Source organism: Saccopteryx leptura, chromosome 1 (assembly GCF_036850995.1).
Source record: "Saccopteryx leptura isolate mSacLep1 chromosome 1, mSacLep1_pri_phased_curated, whole genome shotgun sequence".
NCBI lineage: Eukaryota > Metazoa > Chordata > Mammalia > Chiroptera > Emballonuridae > Saccopteryx > Saccopteryx leptura.
In genome coordinates, this window is record NC_089503.1 from 145,930,395 (window position 1) to 145,937,346 (window position 6,952).

Sequence of the window (6,952 nt, forward strand, 5' to 3'; positions counted from 1 at the left end):
TATTTGCTGAATGTAGTGAACACCTTTGATATCTCCTAAGCGAAAAACCAGCCAAAAATAAGTAATGCTGTTTGATTCTTTTTTTAATGGATTAGATATTTATTTGCTTTATATTGGGAATATTGGCAAAAATGATGAGTTGTAATTTTCACTAAGGAAAGTGTCCTGAAGAAAATGCTGCTTAATTTTTAAGAAATTCAGTCAACTTATTATGTAAGAAATAAATGGTTCTGAATGTAGCCTATTATGCAAAAGCAGTTAAAGAATTAGACTGCTAGCATTCTCCAAGATGCATTTCATGTATATAAAGTGCTTTTCACCTCTGCCCTGGCCAGATAGTTCAGTTGGTTAGAGCATTGACCAGAAGTGCAGACGTTGCCAGTTCAATCCCCAGTAGGGCACTTACAGGAACAAATCCAAGTTCCTCTCTCTCTCTCCTCTTTCCGCCTCTCCAGCTTTCCCTCTCTCTAAAATCAATAAATAAACACTTTTTTAAAAAGTGTTACACACCTCTCTGTGCATGTCCCCAGCTTGATGTCACTTTTTGTGTCTGGTGGAGGTGACAGAAGCAACATGGTTATCATTGACTACCATGGTCTTAGGCAGTTTGTCAAATTTGACGTTTTCTTTAGGTAGAGATAGCATCATTACTGATTAATCTTGTGGTCCACTGACTTGAGAAACAGTTGTTAAAGTATAAATTTATCTTCTTTTCTTACAGGTCCTTCAGTCTTGGAGACAATGAGGGAGCCTCTGCACCCAGGGAAAATGTTACCCTTTACAGGGGGGAAGGGTAAACCAGTAGGGAATACAGTACAATCCCAACCCTACTGGGAGGGGCGGGAGGGAAGTGTTGCCGTCACTAAGTCGATGTTGGGAAACGTTTTAACATCTGGAGCCTTTGTGGGTGGAAATATGTCTTCAGTTACAACTCCACAGTGGATGTGAAGAAGCAAAAAGAATCTATTCAGTCTACTCACAAAACAGTACATTCTGGAATATTATGGGGAATTATACCAAAACAAGAACCATATAAATGATGCATAGGGATAAGAGAAAAATTTCTATAGCGCACAATAAAGGAAACCTAAGAATGGGGGTTACAAACAGTCAAGAAGCTTTTTTTTTTAATTTAAAAGTTTTTATAAATATTCCCACATGATGGGGCCTCCTTTTTGCATGCTGATAAAGAACTACACAAATGAAGCTAATAGAATTAAAGTCAGCTTGCCAACCCATAGTGGAAGCAGGTTCTTGGAAGTTACAATTTAAGGTACCCCAAAAAAGTTGGAAATAAAAAAATTAATTTGAAAAATGAAGCACCCTGTGAAACGCCAAACGAGTCACTCCTTTTCCCTTTGTGGGCTGGGCAGGGAGGGAGGAATAAGTGGGATTGGACATATCAAACTAAAGATTGAACTCTTGATTTTGCATTAAAACATTAATGTAGTAGATATCATTTGATGGTTGTACTTCATTAGATTTAATTTCTAGGCCAAGACGTTATTTTTAAAGTGCAGTTTAAGGTTCAGGCATGCATTCTGGCTCATAGTGGTTGAAAGTACATTAGTGGGAAAGTAAGTAGCATGCTTGCATCACGTAGAGTGAGGTTGGTATTCATTTACCTCTGTTGCGCCAGTTTGTGTTGCAGTTTACCAATTCCATATAGCCCTGCATTTAAAATTCCTTCTTAAGATTTGTGGATTTTATTTTTGTTAAGAATATAGATATATAAAGTACTGTAGTTTACAGCTAGGCCTTGAGATATCATTTTAGGATCTGTTAGGAATAAGATTGATATTGTATTGTGTGTAACCTGCACAATGTGGAAAGCTGATATACCTGTGCAAAATCTTTGCCTCTGTGCTGTCAGTGTGATGTGCTTTCTGCATGGTTATATACTACTAGTGATTTTATCAAAACTTCTAAAATTTAAGTTACATGGTAAAAAAGATCTGTAAGAGGCTGCATAATGTTAGTTGGCACATAAAGACAATTGTAGAAGTTGAAGAAATGATTGCTATATTTCAATGTTTATTCCCACTCAACATATTGCCTTCTAAGCTTTTTTTGTTGTTCAAAGCATGATCTTAAAGTTATGTTTAAGTTAATGGATGTAATGCAGGGTTCCTACACTGTATTGGCGCATGTTGGTGGCCCTCTGTGCCCTAGATATATGCACACGGTGCAAGTAAGAAGCTACAGAGTGAAAGTTGATTTGGATCCTCTTCATTTCATTTGTTTAGCTTTTCTGTTATTTTTCTCTACTTACATGTATTCCTGTGAATAAATCCTTGTTCAGTTAACCCTTTACTTTTCCTTCCATGTGTATTTTCTTATATACTGTGAATGTGAAATCCTAACTGGTACACTTGATCTTGTCTCCATATGAAAGTGCAAGTCTTTATTAATTTGGATTGCCTGAACAGTGTATCCCATGATGATGAAGGAAAATGGAGAGATTTTTCTTTTTAACTCTGCTGGTCAGAGATGAAGCCACACCTTTCCATTTTTCAATGCTGCATATTTAATCTGCAACAAAAATGTTAAGCCATAACCTTTTTATATTTTAGTTTGTCACCTTTGCATTGTGGAATAAATACTGAATAACCATTTTTATAAGCAGTTGCTCCTCTTTGCATGGTTCTATTCTTCTAAAGGTGTTGAATGATACAGCCATTGCACTGAAGTTTGAACTGTATGTGTGTGAATTTATAAATACCATTTTAAAAATTTTCAAATGCATGGTAGCATGCAGAAAAGTTTTTGTTGTGTGTGTGTGTGTATTTTTTTTAACATGTTCTTTCACCTTTCCTGTACCTCGGCTTTGCAAATTTCAGTCTGTAGAGCCTGAAATTAAGTGATATTTTCTTATCCAGTAATTTTAATTTTAAAATTGTAAGTTGGATCCAGAGGGTATGTAGCATTTTACTTTTTGTAGTACCGTTGCTTCACTGGAAGCTCAAAATTTGCTTCCTAGTCAGTCTTTTAAAACCCAATTAGGGTAACTACTTTATCCTTAAATTCTACTGATGTTCTGTAGTTTATAAATACTTTTCATAATTTAATATGGGAGATATTTTAATATTCTAGGATAAGTAGTAAATATTTTTCATTGAAAGAATGACAAAATTCTTTAAACTTTAAAACAAAAACCTTCAAAAAGCTATATCGACCTGTTATTCCATATTGACTCAAATAGCAATATTGTCACCTGTTTGATTAAAAATTGGTTTTCGATTAGGCAGATATGTCACATAAGAATATGCTCATTGGTAGTCACTTAACCTGTTTTTAAATTAAAAGGAAATTTAATTTAAAAATTGAAAGTAAAATTAAGTGAATATGACTGGCAACCTGAGATTGGGTTGGGCTACTTTGGATTCCCCCTCCCCTCCCTTGAGGTATTTTTTTCTAATTTATATTTCAGATACTTAGTATAGTATAGGAATTTGCAGAAGCCATTTAAGTTATCTTTTGAGGTAAGCTCTGATTTAGCATTCTGATAAAAGTTAATACATCATGGGATATATATATATATATATATGTATATATATATATGCAACTTCTTGTGGTGTAGTCTTAATAGTTTTGAATGTTGACTGAATGTCTATGAAATTGTGAGTTTTGTCTTTGTTACATTCCAGTGTTTCTGCCACTTGGCATGCTTAAAGCACGGCTTCCTTCATCTGCTCCTTACACACTAAAGTGCTGTTAGTGTGCTTAACTACAGAAATAGCCGCTGCTAAGTGATGTAGATTTTCTACTTGAATATTTTTATGTTGTAGGAACCTCAGGAGGTCAGTGTTTACTGTTTTATATATGCCTTCTTTTTCCTGTTCAAGCTTTTCTCTCTTTGAAGGATTCTAACAGAACAAAAGCTGCTGATCAACCTAAGTTGGAAACAGAAAGTGTATTTAATTTAAATGCATGTTTGGCAGTTCAATTTTTAGTCAATTAGCAAGTAAACTTAGTGCCACAGATACTCATTTATTGAGGAAAGAATTTTGCTTTTTATATTGTCTAATCTCTTTAATAACTTCATACTATGTAAAAAATCACTTTTGTATATTTTTGGTTGATTATTTCCCAAATAGTCAACATGTAAATAATCTTTAAGAGCCAGTTCTGATGCTTTACATGTTGCTACTTGATTTTGTGACACAAGGTAGACTTCAAAAGAATAGCTTTTAAAACACTTAACCAAGCCATTACATCTTCAAAAACGAGTAGCATAGATTTTGTAATTAACATTGATAAACACTGTGATTTTTTTGTTAATACTTTTTCATTGATCTGAATTGCTTAAATTGCATATATTGTAAAATAGTATCAGATGTATATTTTAAAATAATTTCAACTGATTTTCCTCTATTGAGATGCTTTGTCTACTCAGTTACAAAACATTCAGATACAAGTATTATCTCAGGTGAATACTCTTGTATCCTTTTTGCTTTGGTGACTGCTTATAAAGGGTCATCATATTTACATTCTTTGTTTTTTAGTGTACTTCATGAAGAATCTTTTAATTTAGTCTGATTTTCCAGTCCTTATTCTAGCAGACTGGGGTGGTTATGTAAGTCCCTCCTGGCAAGCCTTTTGCATGTAGGTTTACCTTGAAAGTTTAATTTGGTTATCCTTTTCTTCAAATGCTCAAGCTATGAAAGCAGGTATTTTTCTGTCCTGTATTAAATTGCCCTGCATAACTGAAATGTCAGAATTTAATTGTCTTAAACCTTTTAGTCTTAAATTTAACTGAACAACTTTCCTATAAAGAAAAAAAAGTGTGGTTTTTTTGTTTTGTTTTGCTTCATATATTATTCATATTGAATGTATTAACATAACGGTGCAAAAACATTCTTCCCAAGAGAAGAGTGTATCGTGCATAACTGCAATTGAAATCCTTCCTTTAGTAGTACCTTAAAATACAACTTGGCTTCTTGAATTATTTTTGCAAATAATACAAGGAGGGGGGATACTAACTGTTGCTACTAGTACTGTTATTAAGGTGTAGGCATTGAAGTCTTTAAGAAAACTGGTCTTCAGACTGTTAAAGGCCTGGGATAATCAGGATGAAAAGTCAGATCAATAAAGAACTATGTGACAATATTATCTAGTAGTAATGCCATGCAAGAGCATTGTATACCTACCTAGTACCTTTAATACTGTATTAAATACGGAGATATTTCTAATGCCTCTTAATTTTATGAAGATGTTTAATTCACTTGTACACTCTCCAGGTGACTTGTGACTAATTTTTTCAGTCTTATGTAGATTTTTCCCCCATTGGTATTATATAGAGAGAGTTCTTTATCTTTATGCCTAATTATTATCCATATAATTTTAAGGTATGCATTTAAATTATAGCAACTATTGATTGTGATTTGTATCCCAGAATGTATTGTGAGTTTTTTTAATGTATGCATGATTTTGAGGAAAGTTAAATGATTTTTTTCACCTCTTGTACATTTTAAAACCAAATGAATTTGCCAAGCATTATATTACTAATTAGGAAAATAACTGTTTCCCCTTTTTTTAGAATCTCTGTTTATCTGTCATAGAATCCCCTTATACTATGGCTTGGTATTATGCAGAATTAGCTATTTTGCAAGTCTGATTATCTTCCTACATGGTTAGCCTACAAGGCGGTTTTGGTCCCCTCCTACGACCAGCCTCAAAGGGGTTCAGCTGTACTTTCACCATAATACTTCATTACTGCTTTCCTCTGGATATATAACCAAATTAAGATTGGATAATTTTTTATGGAGGTAATAGACAATACTGTATAATTTTACTTAATAGATTATCTGTTAGAAGAGATATTTAAATATAGTTAATGACTTCATATTATAAAAACAGTTTTACACTTAATATTCATGTTAACATTGGGTGCAATAATTTAGTAGTTTTAGCTTTAGTTATATATAACTGGATCTTTCTGCTGACAACTTAGGTTGTATGAGTTATGCTTAAAAGCTTTAAGTCTGGTGTATCCCGTATCTGCCACACTATGTTAGAATGTGTCCTTCAAACATATCCTCCTGCAACTTCTCAAACTGTACTAAATTGATATTTCTTGAAGTCTAACTCTGTGCTGACAGATCTTCATTTTAAATAGAATACGGTTTTAATTTTTGATAAGCTGCTGAATTTTAAAGAGAGTTTTTTGGGGCCACCAAATATTTTGGATCATGCAGAGAATATATATTGTACTGTAGTAATTTTGTATTTACATTTGTATGATGTGACATAATAGATGTGAATGTTAATCACTGCTTGACTATGTTAATAAAGTTGTTTAACTATAGATGTTTCACTCTGATTTTTAATGAAGGAAATGAGCTTTCTCTCCCTCTCCCCATTTTGGATATCAGATAGGTCTTGTTTTTTGTTGTTTGGGTGTTTGAGGGTTTTTTTTGTCTTAGTTTACATTTTAGTGCACTCTTGTTTTTTTTAATTGAGTATTTTCTTATCTGTGTGGTGTAGTTTTCCCCACATTTTAATTTCTATTGATATATGTCTAAACAGTTGATTCTAGGGTCAACTTTTGGTGGGGGGAGGAGGGAAAGAGTTCTTTGCAAAATGAATTAAAAAGTGAAGTGAATAAAGCATTGTAAGGATAGGGTGCATGAATGTGTGGATGTGTTCTATTAAGGTTTATTTATCCTTCAAAAACTAAGACTTGTAATTTTGGAAATTAATATTTATAAAAGTTTCCTCTTCAGACTGTAAACCATTATTATAGTTGCATGTTACTAATTAAAATTAAGTGTTTAATACATTTCAAAGGAGATGTGTGAATAACTGAAGTAGTTGGTTTTTTGATACTTACATTTTCCAACAAGGAAAGGATCTGAGATTAGGTCAGTTTAGCCCAGAAAATTTTAAGGGAAATGATAGGTGAGATGGGAGGGCAGTTCTCTTAGTTGCCTGCACATGAAAATATTTAAGA

At 33.2% G+C, this 6,952-nt stretch overlaps 1 protein-coding gene across 2 annotated transcripts in view; it reads left to right on the plus strand.

Annotated features, from left to right (window-relative positions):
• Nucleotides 1-6,307, plus strand: part of TNPO1 (transportin 1) — a 103,590-nt gene extending 97,283 nt beyond the window's left edge. For both annotated transcript variants that reach the window (XM_066376980.1, XM_066376991.1), the window contains exon 25: nt 722-6,307. The gene's annotated coding sequence lies outside the window, so the exon portion shown is untranslated. The remainder of the gene's footprint in view (nt 1-721) is intronic.
• Nucleotides 6,308-6,952: the final 645 nt, after the last annotated feature.